This window comes from Coloeus monedula (assembly GCF_965178545.1).
Source record: "Coloeus monedula genome assembly, chromosome: 29".
In the NCBI taxonomy this organism is placed as follows: Eukaryota; Metazoa; Chordata; class Aves; order Passeriformes; family Corvidae; genus Coloeus; species Coloeus monedula.
Window position 1 is genome coordinate 422553 of NC_138809.1, and position 15072 is coordinate 437624.

Genomic DNA, 15072 nt, shown 5'->3' on the forward strand with positions numbered 1-15072 from the left:
ACCTGTTGGATTTCTCGCGGGTAGCACAAAGCGATTTATCTGGGTTGCGGCTACTGGAGGAGTTGCGAATGTAGTACCCAGGCTTGGAGCAGGGTCCGGGTGCTGCGGCCCTGCTGCCGAGGAGCGCAGGGAGCCCAGGGCTGGTGCCGTGTGCTCGGCTGAGGATCTGGCGCTGTGGGAAGGGCCGGGGCAGGGCCGGGAGCCCGGGGAGCCCAGTGCAGTGAGGCCGGCAGGGGCAGGAGCAGCCCCTGGGCTGTGTCCGGGCACACGGGACAGCATCGCACCCACCAGGGCTCTGTGCTGGTGCCTCCGATTGCCGGAGCCAGCATCCTGGCAGCAGAATTGGGACCTTCACCGGCAGCTGATGTCACCTGTGCAGCTTTAGGGACACTGGGACCCCACTGACCCACTGTCCTGAGCCCGACCCCCCATGGAAGCTGGGGCAGAACCCACCATGCCCCCATCACCCCGGGGCGGCTGCTCCGGCCGCGGGGCTGGGCTGGACACTCCTGCCCACCCTGGGGAACACGAGTGGAGCCAGGCCAGGCCCTGAGGGTGAGAGAGGGAAGGTCCGGGCTCAGCGCACCCCCCTCTCCCCCCCACCTCCCCCGCCGGCTAGTGCTCCCCCTCCCCTGCTCACCGCACCCCCGGGCCTGGCTCGGCTGCCGGCTCAGCCCCGGTAGGCCCCGGTTCCCCCCCGGCTCAGCCTCCCTTGGCCCCGGTCCCACCCCGTCCCCCCCGGCCCCGCTCGCTCCCCCCCGCCGCGGCCATTGGCCGCCCGCGCCGCCGCCGCCGCCCCTGACGCTGGGCCGGGCCCGGCCATGGTCGCTCCCCGCCGGCTCCGCCGCAGCCCCGGCAGCGGCCGGTCCGCGCCCCGCTCAGGTGGGTCCCTCCCGCTCTCGCGCTTCTTCGCTGTCGGTTTTTTTTTTTTTCTCCTTCTAATTGTTATTTTTAATTATTTTTTATTTCTTTTAACGTTTCGCGATTCTGGCGCTACTTCCGAGAATGCCCCCCCCACCCCCCCCCTTCCCCGGGCGGCCTCAGGGGGGGCGCGGAGCCCCGCTCCGCCCGGCTGTGTTTGGGGTGGGGGGAGCGGAGGGACCCCCCCGACCCCCGCGCCGCACGGAGCCGCCCCGAGGCGCGGGGATGGGCGGGGGCGGGAGCAGCGGCGGCGGCGGCAGCGGCACATCCTCCCCCCGCGCCCCCCTCCTCCCTCCTCCCCCCTCGGCTTCAAAACAAACCGTCACCAAAATGGTGCAGAGGTGAAGGAGGGAGCGGGAGGAAGGGGAAGAGGTGGCGGCTCGGCCTGGGCGCTGCGGGGACAGGTGAGGGGGGCGCGGGACACGGGGGGACGCGGGACACGGGGGGGATGCGGGTGCCGGGTGCGGCACACGGGGATGGTCCCGCTGGGTGCTGCCGATGGGCGGCACTGGAGGTGCCCACTCCGCTCCGGGGCAGTGGGCAACGTCCCCGTGGGACCCCCGTGGTGGCAGACCGCGAGCCCACCGCGACACTGCGTCCACCCCCGGATGGGACTCGCTGCGGCCTGGCGGGACCCAGGGAGAAGCAGGGCCCAGTGGATTTCGGGGGCTGGGGAGTGCCCTCCCTGGCAGGACATAGGGTGATGACATCGGGGCTGTGGGGGGACCCGCCGGCGAGGCTTCGGGTGCCGGTGGCGGCTGCGGTTTGATTGGCAAGAGCAGATTTTGGGAGAGCCGGCGGTAAATCGAGTCCTGGAGCGCCCATGCCTTGGCCGTGCGCCGGCTCCGGAGCCGACAGCTGGGATTGTTTGTCCGGGGGAGGCTCAGCGCCTCAGCTCCATCCGACAGCGGCCGGAGCAGGGTATCGTGGTGGGGCCAAACCGCGTCACTACTGCCACGGCCTCCCCGGGGTGTCGAGCTCTTCCTTGGCCAGAGGGACCGGCGATGCTGAGCAGGGATGCGGTGACAGGGCGTCCAGCATCTGCGGCTGTTCGGCATCTGCGACGCCGGTTTGCCCGCAGCTTATCCCTTTCCTGCAGCTCCCAAACCCCTTTGGCTTTGTCGTTGGTTTTTATTTTTTTTGTTTCTTTTCCTTTTCTCCCCTCACGCACAAGAGCAGCGCACGGTCAGTGATACACGCGTGTGTGCCACACACGCAGCTCTTCCCCCTGCACCCGTGGAGCCCCACGGTACCCCCAGCTCTGCATGGCCATCAGCTGGGCTGTCGCCCCCTCTTCATCCTCCACAAGTGTCGGAGCTGCCACACGGTTTTGGCTGGTGACTCCCCCGTGCTGCGGGTAGGGGTCTGGGCAGGGACAGAGACACCTGTGCTGGTGCAAATTCCACTGGCACTTCAGCTCAGCACCTCTACCTTCCCCCATGCCAGGAAGGTCTGATCCTGTCCCTCCAAAGTCCCTTCTCCCGCAGTGGCTGTGCATGAATTTTTGGGCTGGTGTTGCTTCACCAAGGTGGGTGTTCTCAAACCACTGTCCCAGGACAGCCAGCCTGAAATCTTGCTGCCGCTGGGGACGGGGCCATGCCAGCCTCAGCGTGATGGGGATGCTCATCAGGCCAGGGGTGCAGGTTTTGGGTGCAGGTAAGGGTTATTCTGGGTACATTCTTTCCTTCTCTGAGCCGATTCGGTGCTGGTGGCCCTGGCCTGGGAGCACCGAGCTGCCCCTGTCCCTTTGGAGCTCAAAGCATGCTGCTTGCCCTGCCCTCAGGATCATTGCCATGGGCTCCTGAAGGTCACGGACCTCTGGATGGGCCTCATGGCTTCTCCTTTCCACCCCCACCACCTTGCCCTTCAGCCCCTGCAGTTGTCACGGCTTTGCCAAGCCGAGGCATCTGCACTTGTGCTGGCTCAGAGCAGGTGGCCAGTGTCCCCGCAGTGGTGGGGGCCACTGCTTGGGTTTCACTGGTGCCTCTGCCACAGCAGGGATTTAACGTGCTCATGTTGAAGGGGCATTAGCTCCCATGTCAGGTGGCTCGGGGCTTCCACTCCTGCCTGGGCTCTCCCCTGGCTCAAACCAGCATGGGGGCTCCTCATGCCGAGCAGTCACGTCCCTGTGTGTGCTCACTCCTGCTGGGGGGCTCTTGGGACCTTGAGAAGTGCTGGCTTTGTCAGTAGGTGACCTTGGGCATGTCCCTTTTCTTCCCCATGCTTTGGTGGTGTTCTCGGAATGGGAGAGGTGGTTAATGTGTTTAATCCCCCCCTCCTCACTGCTAAGGGGCTCCTGGCTCCTCTTGGGAAGTGCAGCTGCAGAGCTGGAAAGGGCTGTTGCTATTTCTTGCTGTCCCTGAGCGGGCAGGGCGGAGGCATGGACGGTGCTGGAGTCACCCGGGGTGGATTTTTCCCAGGCTGCCAAGTGAAACAAGTGGGGTCTGAGTCTCATTTAATGCTGCAGCCCTTTACTGTGACTGGCAACATAAAGGAGCCTAAATATGGTCATAAACCGCATCCACTTCAAGGTCCCTTCGTGCTGCCAGGGCAGCCTCACGGCGGCTTTGTGAGAGGGAGAACAAAGCCGAAAGTGTCGGACGAAAAGTACGGGAGTGGGACCCAGCTGCCGCGGTGCTGGCGCGTGCCGGGAACGGGTGCCGGCAGCTGCCTGGCAGGGAGGTGTTAATGCTGGTGCAGGCCCTGGCTCACGAAGGAAGGATGGATGTGAGGGTGGGAGGAGATGCTGCCTGGCACATCCCGAAAGAACAGGAGGGCTTCAGCCAGGTGTGGAGGGCTCAGCTACAGGCTATGCGTCTGGCACCCTGGGCGAGTCATTTGAACCTGAAAAAGCATCTGTGGTGAGGGGCAGAAATTGCTTTTGCCTCTTTTTTTCCAAGCCAGAGTGCTTCCCAGGGTCAGGTTGGCATCGCCTGGAGCGTGCTGGGAGGAACCCGCCATGGGGTGCTGCGTGGCATCTCTGCTCTGTGATGGATTGCAGGGAGGTGGCCGTTTTGGGAATGAAGGGGAAAGAGGGAGAGGGGTGTGGGTTGCTGACATTGACTCCGCTCCCCCGGACCACTGCTGCCTCGCTGGGTGCCCCCGACAGTGGTGGTGAGATGCCATGTGGAGCTGTGCTGGTGTGAGCTGGCCTGGAAGGTGGTGCCTGAGGCTCAGGAAGTGAGCAGGCAGCATCCCATTAAATCCTGTTAATACCTCGGAGTGCACACGGAGGTTACCCAAGCCATGGCGAGCTGCATGGGCGGCCATGGGGCTGCCGTGTTGGTGCTGTGCCGGACTTCCCCATCTGCAACCAGAGCTAAAAATATCCCCCTGCCTCACCCCGCCGCCGTCCCATCTGTTCGGAGGGTGAACTCCTCAGGCCAGGGGCTCTTTCTTATTTTTATCGCTATTTTGGCAGTTCCTGGAGGCTGAGCTGTCCCGAGTTCAGAGGTGACTCTATTGCAGATGACAGTCCTGCTCCCGGGAAGGTTTGGCTCTGCTGTTGAGCCCGACGCGGTGTGCAGAAAGCAAGTGAGGAGGAGGAGGGGGAGGAGGAGGAAGGCTGGGGAGGCACCGAAATGTGTGGCCATGCTGGTGCCATGGGGTGAGTGCTGGGTGCCCCTGGCTGTGCTTGCCCTCCATGTGCCAGCAGGACTGTGGGGTGCATCACCCCCTTGCAGCCCCCCAACACTGTCTGGGACTTCACCACTCGATGTGACTCTCAGGGGTTTGGTTTGGTTTTTTCCTTTCCTTTTTTCCTCTAATTAGAGACGCTTTCAATAAAAAGCTGAAATTTGTTAATCACTTTGTTTGATCAGAGCTCAGGCAGTGCTGAAGACCTCTAGGTTTTTCCCTCTGCCTGTGTGAGCTGCAGTTTGCTTTTGCTTTCAAGATGGATCTCACCGTCTGCCTGCCAGCAGCTCTGCCTCCCCGGATCTGTCGGTTTGCATCTTGCACTCCACTTTGCTTTGCTTGTGGTTCTTCTTTAATTTTTCCTTTCCCCTCACTCTTGGTGTCTCCCTGTTGTAGCTCCCCACTGCTTGCAAAACAGACAGGAACCTGCATCCTTTAAAAAATCCTAAAAAAAGTATCCATGTGGAGAGCAAGGGTTTGATAAATACTCCAATTTGGAGTGATTTATTTTGGGGGGTGGGGTCTAGGTTTGCTTTCTCTTAAATGGGGGCTCAAAAGATGGGGGAGTTGGGTCTCTGAGTTGCATGAGAAGAGTTTTTTTGGGAAACGTGACCTGTTTTCGCTTGGGTCATGACAAGGCTGGGGGCACACAGCAACTGCTCCATGATACCCAGGCTGCTTCTGAGCTATAGGGGAGCACCACCCCTATATAAAAGGGGGCGATGAGGTGCATGCATGCATGGTGGGTCCTTGCTGCCACCATCCGTGTCACCTGGAAGGGCCTGGTCACGGTGAGATGTCCTGGTTGTGGTTGACTGCTGGAATGCTGGAACAGCTGTCGGGGCCTGTTCCCAATGCTGAGTACTGCCATGGTGCCCAGTGGACTTTAAATAGCTTCGTGCCCCTCCAGTGCCCAGCGGAGCGGGCATGCAGTGCTGCTCTTTCGTTGCCAAACGCGAAGCCCGAGTGGCCGGAGCGGTGCCGGGCGGGTGTCCTGGTGTGCGCGGTGAGGACAAGCTGGAAGGGCGGGATGGTGCCTGTGCTGGGCTGTGTCAGGCTCCAGCCACCACCCAGGAGCCACTGTACTGTCCCATCCCGAAGCAGCCGGACCGGACCGTGCCGGGGCCGCGCGTTTCCCTCCGTGCCGAGCAGGACACGTAGGATTTCCCAACGTGCAATTAGCCCTTGGTTTTCCCGGAGGCGGCACACGGCCCTGCCCGTGGCTGCGCATGGAGGGGGTTGGCAGCACCCGTGGCCCGACCCTCCTTGCTTCCAGTGACCAGCGCTAGCTGGAATGCAGAGGTGGGGAGCTGAGCCCCTGCCATCTGTGCTGGCTGTGCCCTCCCAGCCCGGTCCTGCTGGCACAATGGCTCAAGGTCAAAGCCATGCACAGTGGCTTTGGGCTGCTGCTGGGCAGGAGCCGGCGCAGGGTGGAAGAGCTCCCACCTCCTGTCCTGAGTCACTGGTGGTTGGGGTTGGAAAGGGGGTAATTAAATGACCTATTTCTGGGCAGGGAGGAAGAGGAGGAGGAGGAGGAGGAATCGTTTCTCTTTCCAGAGCTTCAAACAGCTTCCAGCAAGCGTCCGGCACAAACCCCAAACCGCTTCCAGGAGGAGGTGCCTGCAGCCCCCCCCAGCTGGGGTGCTTGGGGCATGGAGGGGGGGCTGGGGGCTGTGGGGAAGGGTGACCTCCCACTGCAGCACTGCTGTTGCATCAGCCTTTTTTTTTTGGAAGGAGGCAGGACAAATCCATGGCTCACGAATTTTTTTTTTACCTTTTTTTCCATCCCCAAAAAGTAGTAATGAGATTTGGGAAGCAGCACCTGCCTGCGGGGCCAGGTCCCTGACCTGAGCCCACCCCAGGGCTGCCAAGGGATCATTTTAGGATTCCTAGTGGGATTCCTTCTTCTCCTCTCTCCTCTTGCCATAGGGGGTTATCAGCATCTCGTGCATGATGGATCCTGCAGCTCACGGCCCCAGGGGTGCTGGGGCTGTGGGCCTGGGGGTACCTGCTCTGGAGGATGTGGTGGAGCTTCAGGTGCAAGGTGTTATTGATGGATATAAGCAGTGGTTATAAATAGCCCTGCTTGGAAGTTTTCATCTTCCTTTTTAAATGGAAGTGCCTTTTGGAACAAAGTGACTTTCCTCCATCCTTTTCGAAAGCACCTTTTTTCTTTCCTTATTTTGAAGATGAATTTTTTCTTTTTACTCTTAAATTTTTTCCTTTCCAATTATTGGAAGACTTCAGGGAAAAATTGCTAGGCACCATACCCAGGAACACGTCCCATGTGGTGCAGGCGGGGAAAATATGTGGGGTCGGATTTGTTTGGTTTGGTTTTCCTTAGAAAAGAAATTGAGAATGGAAAATGTTCATGGCATCGGTGAGAATTTTCTGTCAAAGCAGACAGAATTTGAGGGGCTGAAAAAAACAGAGTTTGCTTAAACCTGCTGCATTAAGTGTAAAAAAACCCCATAAGTTAAATAAATTAAATTAATTGGATAAAGAACTTCTGTTCAGTAAAAAACTGGCAACGTTTCTGGGTTTCTGTCTGGAATTTTTCAGTTGTAAAACCTGAAATCCTCCCCCACCCCTAGCAGTAACCTTGAGACATGGTGCCGGAGCAGGAGTTTCCACTGGCAGGGAAGAAAAAAATTACAATAAAGAATGTGGACAAATTATTTTGACCGACCAGCGTTTTTTTATTTTGCACAGACAGTCACCGAGACCGTCCTGCCCCGCAGCCGCTGTGCTCAGTGCTGGGAGCAGGAGATAAACTTCTGTGATGAGGGGCTGGGGCAGGGAATGGCAGGGATCGGGCTCCAGGCGTGGGTGCTCTCGGTCCGTGGTGACACCCATGGGGAAGGACCTTCTGCAAGTTTGGGACAGCCAAGAAATGGGTGGTTTTCACCCATTTTGGGTATACGGAGGCATAGAGTGGCTGTGTGTTTGTGTAACTGTAGGTGAGGGCTGAGCTGTCGTGCTTTGTCTAAATCTCGTGATAAATGTCCCCGTGGAGCTGGTACCCACAGGCTTCTTGCTGGCGTCCGAGTGAGCTGCCAGCCCTGGGAGGAACAGCCTGCTTTGTCCGAATGCCAGTGGCTGGGAATGGTGTCCATCCCTGGGCTGCGGTGTCCTGTGGCACCTGTGACACCTTGTCTGGGTGGGGACCCTGGTGCCGCTCAGCTCGATGATGGGTGGCAGGTTGGAGTGGCTGAAGACCCCACAGCTTGTTAAAATCCCGGTGTTGCTGGAGCCTGGCTCTGCCACAAGCACCCTCCTCCTGCTGGGAACTGTGTGTGGATTTTTGGCCTTTAAAATTCCCCTGCAGGGAGCTCTGGCTTTGGCTCTGTCGGACACGGAGCCTGGCATGCGGTGCTTGGACTGGTTCAGAACTTGCTGGAAGAACCATGGGGGAAAGGAAAGCGTTTGTGTGTCACCAAGCGTCTCTGGTGCAGGCACCACTGCAGAGGTCATGGAGGTGAGGAGGTGCCTCCAGGCACAGTTACCACACTCATGGAATGGTTTAGGTGGGAAGGGACCTTAAAAATCATCTCATTCCAACCCTTGGGTTTATCCCAGGGGATAAACCACATGTTCCCTGGGGACATGTCTGCCCCTAGGAAAACCCTGTGATAGTAGCAGATTTATTTCAATAACTGGAACAGGATGTGGAAGGGTTGGTTGAAGGCAGGGCTTACTTGGACGTGGGCATGGGGCAGCTTTCCATCTAGTATTCCAGTGAGGAGCAGCACTTGGGATCACATGGACAGTGTGTGCATGCCAGCTCTCCTCTGAGAGCATGGACCAGCGTGGGGGCTCCTGGGAAGGGCGCAGGGGGTTGGGATGCAGCCAAAGTCAGGCCTCATCTCCAGCCTCGTCCCTTGGGTGATGTTTTCCCAGAGAGCTCCATGTGCCACTGGCCATCTCGCTTTGCAGGACTTAGGAGGATTCGCCGCCCCATCTTCAGGGTTTTAGGCACAGGGATCGATCACAGATCCATCCTCAACCTTCCCTGACTCGGCATGGCCGTCCTTCCCACGCACCGGCAACGAGCCGCCGGGAAAACTAGCACCTCTCGGCTTGTTCGTTCAAAAATATCCCCAGCCCTGCGTGGATGCCGCTGCCAAGATGGGGAGCGGAGCCGGCGCTACCTCTTAGCAGAAATCTGTCGCCTCGCTCGGCGGTGGGGAGGCTGGGAGGGAGGCTGGGATCTGCGGAGCGCTGAGCCCCAGCGCTTTCGAAAATAGAAGCAGAACAAATGGTTGGAGCAAGATGCTGGTGGCGAAGGCAGCCAAGGCTCTTCCCGCGGCAGCTGGTGGCTGCTTCTTGCTCCTCCATCAATCCTCTTCCCAGAGCTGGCATTTCCTTGCGGGGGGGAGAGGTGAACATCTGGCTCTTGGGGCGGCCTGGGGCACGGCAATGCTTTATGGGGTTTGGTGTGACCCCCCTGGGGTTTTGGTACGGTTGAGCTTTGACTGAGCTGTGAGCATGGCAGGGCAGGAGGGGATTCAGTCCGTGTGTGTCGGTGTGAGATAAGGAGGAGACGGGGAGTCGGGTGGCGCCAGTTCCCGAAGGGACTTTGTCCCAAAACAAGGGCACAGGTGCTGGCTTGAGCTGCAGGCACAGCGTGGCAGCAGGTGCTGACCTGGTGTGTCAGACAGCTGAGCACGGAGCTGCTGTGCCGTCCGCCTGCTCCCGCGGGACGGGTGGGGGTCCCGGTGGGGTGAGTTCCTGGTTGCTCCTGGGGGCCGCAGGGGTCGTGGGAGCTGCATTCGGGTGCTGCTGGGGAAAGGCCAAGGGCTGGGTTCCTCGCCCCCTGCTTCCCCACAGGCACTGCTCCCGAGGGGATGAAGCTGCCTGTCCTCGCGCAGGCCACTGGCAGCCGGGAGAGGAAAACGGTGAGCCCAGCTCTCAACACAGATTCAGAGAGTTTGGAAAAATCCTGTTAGTTGCCCTTAGGTCTTTCAGCTTTAGGGCGAGATGTGAGTGTGTGCTTTAGCAAGCAGGATTTCACACCTGCTCTTGTGCTGGAGAGAGCTGCTCCAACTGGACGAGGTGGAAGTGGGAAGGTTGGGAAGATGCTTTCCTTATGGGAAGATGTTCTTGCCTTGTCCTTTCCAGTGGAGAGGACCAGCCACTGCGAGCTCAGCATCCGCCTGGGTGACCTTCAGCGCCTTTGCTGCTTTGCATGTCCTCTCCCCTGCCAGCCGCACTTGCACCGAGCATTGGGGTCTTTTTGTTATGCAAATGCAGCTTTGGTTTTAGCTTCTCAGAGATAAATACCTCTGAGGCTAAATCTGGAGCTCGGGGCACTGCTGAAAGCACTCGATGGCCCAAGGCCTGACAGGTCAGATGCTGAAGGTGGTAGTTTGGGGGTTTGGCTCCTCTTCAGGCACTGAAACAAAACACTCGAAATAGTTTTTCCACTGGGGTTATACAAGATTTTTTGCAGCGAGGAAGGAGCGTGTTGAGTCCTGGTGGGGGGTCCTTGGCACCCGCTGCCACCCCGCACCTGGAGTTCCCACTTTTGCAGTGATGTGCTGTGGTTTTATTTAGGCATTTAGAGCTCAGGAGACCCTTTTGTCCCAGCATCACGGTGCCCTTTGAAGATCCCCACTGAGCCGTGCCCAGGCCTGGTACAGGACTGAGACAGTGATGTCTCAGCACCCCTGACACTGGCCACCTGCGTTTTGCGGTCAGGATTTGTCTCCCACCCCTCAGAGAGGCCGAGGGGTGCAGGCTGCATGGCCAGAGGACGCGGTGCCGGGTACCGCACACCAGACCGGAGCTTTTTCTCACCTCCCCACTCGTGTGTGGTGTGGACCTGGCATCCCCCGGGGCAGTGTGGCTTCCTTTGGGACCCCATGAGTCCCTAAGAGCCCATTGCTCTTGTGGTGGGGTCATGGGCCGTTGGTCTGGGTTTGGGCAGAGGTGTTTGTGTATGATCTTATTTTTATTTGTGCGTCTTTCGGAAATTTTTCGTCACAGCAGGTGCCGGTTCAGTGCCCGGCGATGGGGCGGGAAGGGGTGCGAGTGGGGTGGAAACGTGGCTAAAACTGGTTTGGCTTCTGTTCATGCAGTTTTGCTATTTCTGTGCTACAGGAGAGCTTGAAGTCCCTAGGGTCTGAAGCTGTGGTTCATCCCTCCTGTGGGGTCACAGGTCACCTACCAGCCTGAAAACTCACAGACACCAGCCCAGGGGCTCTCTAGGGCTGAACCAGGGTAGTGCGATGTTAAGAACACCCAGAGGTATCTCATGCCCTTGCAGAAACACCGGCAGTGGTGGGTTTTATTCCAGCTGGGAGCTGGACAGGAACTCAGGGTCTCCCACATCCTTCTTGCTGTGGGATACCATGAGGACCTGCTATGGGCAAAGCAGGTGGAGAGGAAAGGCGGTAGGAAATGGAGGTAAAAAGGGGAGGGCAGCTCTTTTGGAGCTGCTTCTTAGCAAAGTTTTGACACCGGCTGGGTGCTGAGCTGTGGTGGGCTGGGCTAAGGCCACCCCAAAATAGGGTGCTCCTGCTCAGAGCTGCCTCAGGTTCCACAAGGTTTGCTGGGGGATTTAGGACTTGTCGCTGTGTCCTGGCAGGGTGGCAGCCTGCATCCCCCAAAGCCCTGCAGGGTCTGGAGCTTCCATGCCCAGGGAAGCTGCTGCCCAAACGATGCCCCAAAGTAGGTACTCTGGCTGAGGGACAGGAGCAGGTCCCCATTCCAGGGAAGAGAAGGCTCCAGATAAACCTTAGAGCCCTCATCAGTGCCTAAAGGGCTCCAAGAGATCTGGAGACAACTTTGGACAAGGGTCTGGAGTGACATGACAAGGGGGGAATGGCTTCACACTGACAGAGGGCAGGGTTAGGTGGGATATTGGGAAGAATTTTCTCCCTCTGAGGGTGGTAAGGCCCTGGCACAGGTCGCCTAGGTTGCCCCATCCCTGGAAGTGCCAAAGGCCAGGTTGGACAGGGCTTGGAGCAACCTGGTCTAGTGGAAGGTGTCCCTGCCCATGGCAGGGGCTGGAACGAGACCATCTTTAAGGTCCCTTCCAACCAAAACCATTCCATGATCCATGATCCCCTGCATCCCTTCAGCTGTGACACGGGCCTGCGCCTCCAGTCTCTGTTGCCCAAGCCAAGGTGCTGCCTTGGTTCTTTCTTTCTTTTTTTTAATTCTTTTTTCCCTAAATGCATTACCAGTGCAGCTCATCCATATTTCCACCACCTTCTCCCTCCTGTTCTCGCGCTGAAGTCTATAATGCTGAAATTATAGCATCCCCCTTGTCACCATGGCAACACTCAGGGATGTATTTAAAAAAAAAAAAAGGACCAGAAGCCCTCCAAGGATTATGACTTCAGTGAGGGATCAGGCTGGAGGGGAATCTGGGTCACGGCTGGAGCAGGCTTTTCTTCCAGTCTGTCTTCAGTAATTCCCCTTTCAGCGCCCAGGGCCGCGTCAGGGCAGGGCAGAGCAGAGCTGGCACCCATGGGTGCCCTCGAGGGGGTCCAGCTGCCCTGGGAGGTGCTGCCTCGCTCTATACGAGATTGCTTACTGCCCATGTACACTCTGGGAAAGAGCACCCCCTGCAAGCTCAGATTCCCACCCAAAATCCAGGCGTTTTAACGGAGCCTTTTTGATTCCCAAACGCGTGGTGCCTGCAGGAGTGCCAGAGCCTCGCTCCCCCTCCACCCCACTTCGTGCAGTGCAAGTTTTCTCTCTCATCCCCCAAAATAAACAGGACTTTTTTATATTTTTTTTTTACTCCTCTTCTTCTTTTTATTTTTTTTCCCTCCCTTTTTCCACACCCCCAGAGCCGCTGTTGCTGGTGGCAGGGAGCCCAGACTCTGTAGGAACTCAGCAATGCTGCGAATCCAAGCCCCGGCTGCCCTCTCAGTTTCGCAATCCTTGGGAAGGGGGGAGAGAAGGAATAAAATGGGAGGGGATTTTTTTTTCTTTATTAGAGATTTATAGACTTTCCCACCAGTAGGGACAAGGAGCTGGAGCCGAGCGGCCAATTTCCTACAGTAAGTTTCCAACACTGCTCCTCTCTGGCCTCTGCAAAACCCTCTGCAGCCTCGCCTATGGTGGGTTGGGTTGGTTAAATTTTTGGAAAACCATCGGAAATGCTGGCGGGGGGGTTGGCAGGGTGAGGGGCTGCTGATGCGGGAGGCGGTGGTGTGGCTCAGTGGGCCGGCACCTCCCATGGGTTAGGTGATGCTAAGGGCTGGGAAAAATCAGCCCAGGTGGTGTTTTTGAGCTGTTAAAGCCTTTTTTCTACCTGTTTTTTGGTCGTATGTGAACCCTTTGGCTTGGGCTTCGTGGTGGTGCCGCGACAGCCGCTCACGGCTGCTGGTCCCTCCAGCTTGCCAGGCTCGGTGCTTCTGGGGCACGTTCCCTGCCGTCCTCATCCCCCTCAGCCATTTGGCCTCTCGAGGTTTGTGGTCCATTTATTTTTAGGTAATTGCAGTGTCCGGGTGCTGGAGAGGCCGCTCAGTACCGCGCAGCCGGACAAGGGAGGGGTTTGTTGGCCAGTGTATTTTAAGCAGTTGGTTTCTTACAGGCGAGAGCTTCCCAGCTCCTTGCACTGGTGTGGAGGGGCCCAGCCAATGCCACGGTGGCTCCTGTCCTCACAGATGCCACTGTACCTGTGCCTGGTGCTGGGTATGGGGCAGCGTGCAAGGGTTCAGCTCCTGGCCCTTCTCTGCACCCTCGTGCAGGATCTGACCCTCTGCCAGTGTTCCTGCTGGAGGAAAAAATCCTCCCTTGAGCTGTGCCTGGATGAGATCTGAGTGCTGGCAGCTCTGCTCCCAGTATCCAGTGATTAATGGGATTAAATTGGTGCCCCTAGTGAGGTTTTTTTATTTTGCATCTGGTTTTCTCAAGACTTTTTAAGTGCGGGGAGGCCAGGGCCATGTTGCACTGAGATCTGATTAGATAAGGGAGAGCTGCCTGTGAACAAAATTCCTACCGGATAATTATTTATACCTCCATGTGCGTCACTAATAAACATCTGGATCTACTCCAAACATCTTCATTTGATTTGTTTTGTAGTCTCTCAACAGGGATGTTTCTCAGCTCTGCACCTCCCTCTTGTCGTGTAGCTTTGGAGGACTTGGCTGAAATGAGGGGTGGGTTTGAGCAGTTGCCCCACTGCTCATGGGACAGTCCCGTCCCCCAGCACCAGCCTTGCTTGCCCATTCCCCCCCAGGCATTAGCACTCTTGGGGCTGGTTTAGCAAATTCCCACTCCTGGATTCCCGTGATGGGGTGACAGTCACGTTGCCCTTTCTCGGGAGGAGAAAATTTGTGGTGTTGGTGATTGCAGAAAAATATATGAGTGGTCAAAACAAGCCAAAAAGCAGCCCCAGATGTGTTGCTTTCTATTTTAAACATCCTCGTTTGATTTGGGGGCAAACCAGACTCCTGACCTTTTGGAGCACGTGGGGCTGGCAGTCACGCCAAGCTCTCCCAGGCCAGGGCTGACTTCTTGCTCTGTTTGTGTAGAGCCAAGAAATTACTATTAATAACTTTCCCTGAATGAGAGTTGAGTACCTGCTTCCCTGGGGCTCCTTGGAAGGCTCCGGCTCGGGCGGATAACATCAGCAGTCATTACGAACGGGACTGAGAGCACGGGACTGAGAGCATCGGGCGCAGCTGGGATGCAGATGGGAAGGGACTGGTGTGGGAGGGGAGAGATGAAGGAAGCCTCTGGCTGGCTGTGAAGTGTCTTGGGCAGGGCTTGCAGGCGCCACGAGCCATTTTTTGTGTGTTCCTCCATCCTTTTTGCAGCCCTGGCCGCGCTTTGCACGAGAGTGATGCAAAAACCATCCCGAGTTCGCCAGAAGCAGCAGCGAATGCCAGGTCCATCCATGTTGGCTGTAATCTGTGTCTCACCTCTGCCGGGCTCTCAGGAAAAAATTAAATAAATAAAAAAGTTTCAGTGCTGCACCCAGCCTTAATCTCTTTAAACTGTATTTCGCTAATCCTTCATTAGGATCTCATTGTGAGCTTGTTATCCCGTTAGGGCTGAGCCGTGTGTGGCGGCGCGCGCCGAGCCGGGTGGGAAGGGGCTGTGTTGGCCCTGCCGAGGCCGTGTGCTCCGCCGGGACGTGCCGGCAGTGCCGGTGAGGTGGGCTCGGCTCTGCGGGGATGGGTGTCCGCGCTCTGTCCCGCTGCTGCAGCGGGGAGGTGCTGCGCGGGTGCTGGGCGCTGGCGGTACCGGGGTCTTTGGTGTGAGCTGTGGGGAAGTTGTTTCTGTTTATCTTCCCCTCCATTCCTTGGTGTGCCCATCTGGAGTGTTGGAGCTGGGGAGGGGGGGGTGTCATGTAGAAAGTGCTGGTTTTGGTTTGTACCAAGGCTTGGTCAGCCTTTGGAGTGTTTCTGGGAGCGCGTGCAGCGCTGGGGCCAGGCACCAAGGGCAAGGTTTTAGCCGGGGCTATTATCCAGGAAGCTGGCTGGAGCTGATCTCAAGGGTCTCACCAGGAGCAGGTCAAACTCGGTGTGCACTGAACCCCCCTCCCGCTGT

General features: G+C 57.8%; 1 protein-coding gene across 6 annotated transcripts in view; it reads left to right on the forward strand.

Annotated features, from left to right (window-relative positions):
• The first annotated feature begins 802 nt into the window (after window positions 1-802).
• Window positions 803-15072, forward strand: part of MEF2D (myocyte enhancer factor 2D) — a 75531-nt gene continuing 61261 nt past the window's right edge. For 4 of the 6 annotated variants that reach the window (XM_082298849.1, XM_082298855.1, XM_082298854.1 and 1 more), the window contains exon 1: window positions 803-882. The gene's annotated coding sequence lies outside the window, so the exon portion shown is untranslated. Of the gene's footprint in view, window positions 883-1221; window positions 1326-15072 lie in introns of those variants that run through there. The other 2 variants (XM_082298850.1, XM_082298851.1) reach the window with 2 other exon arrangements.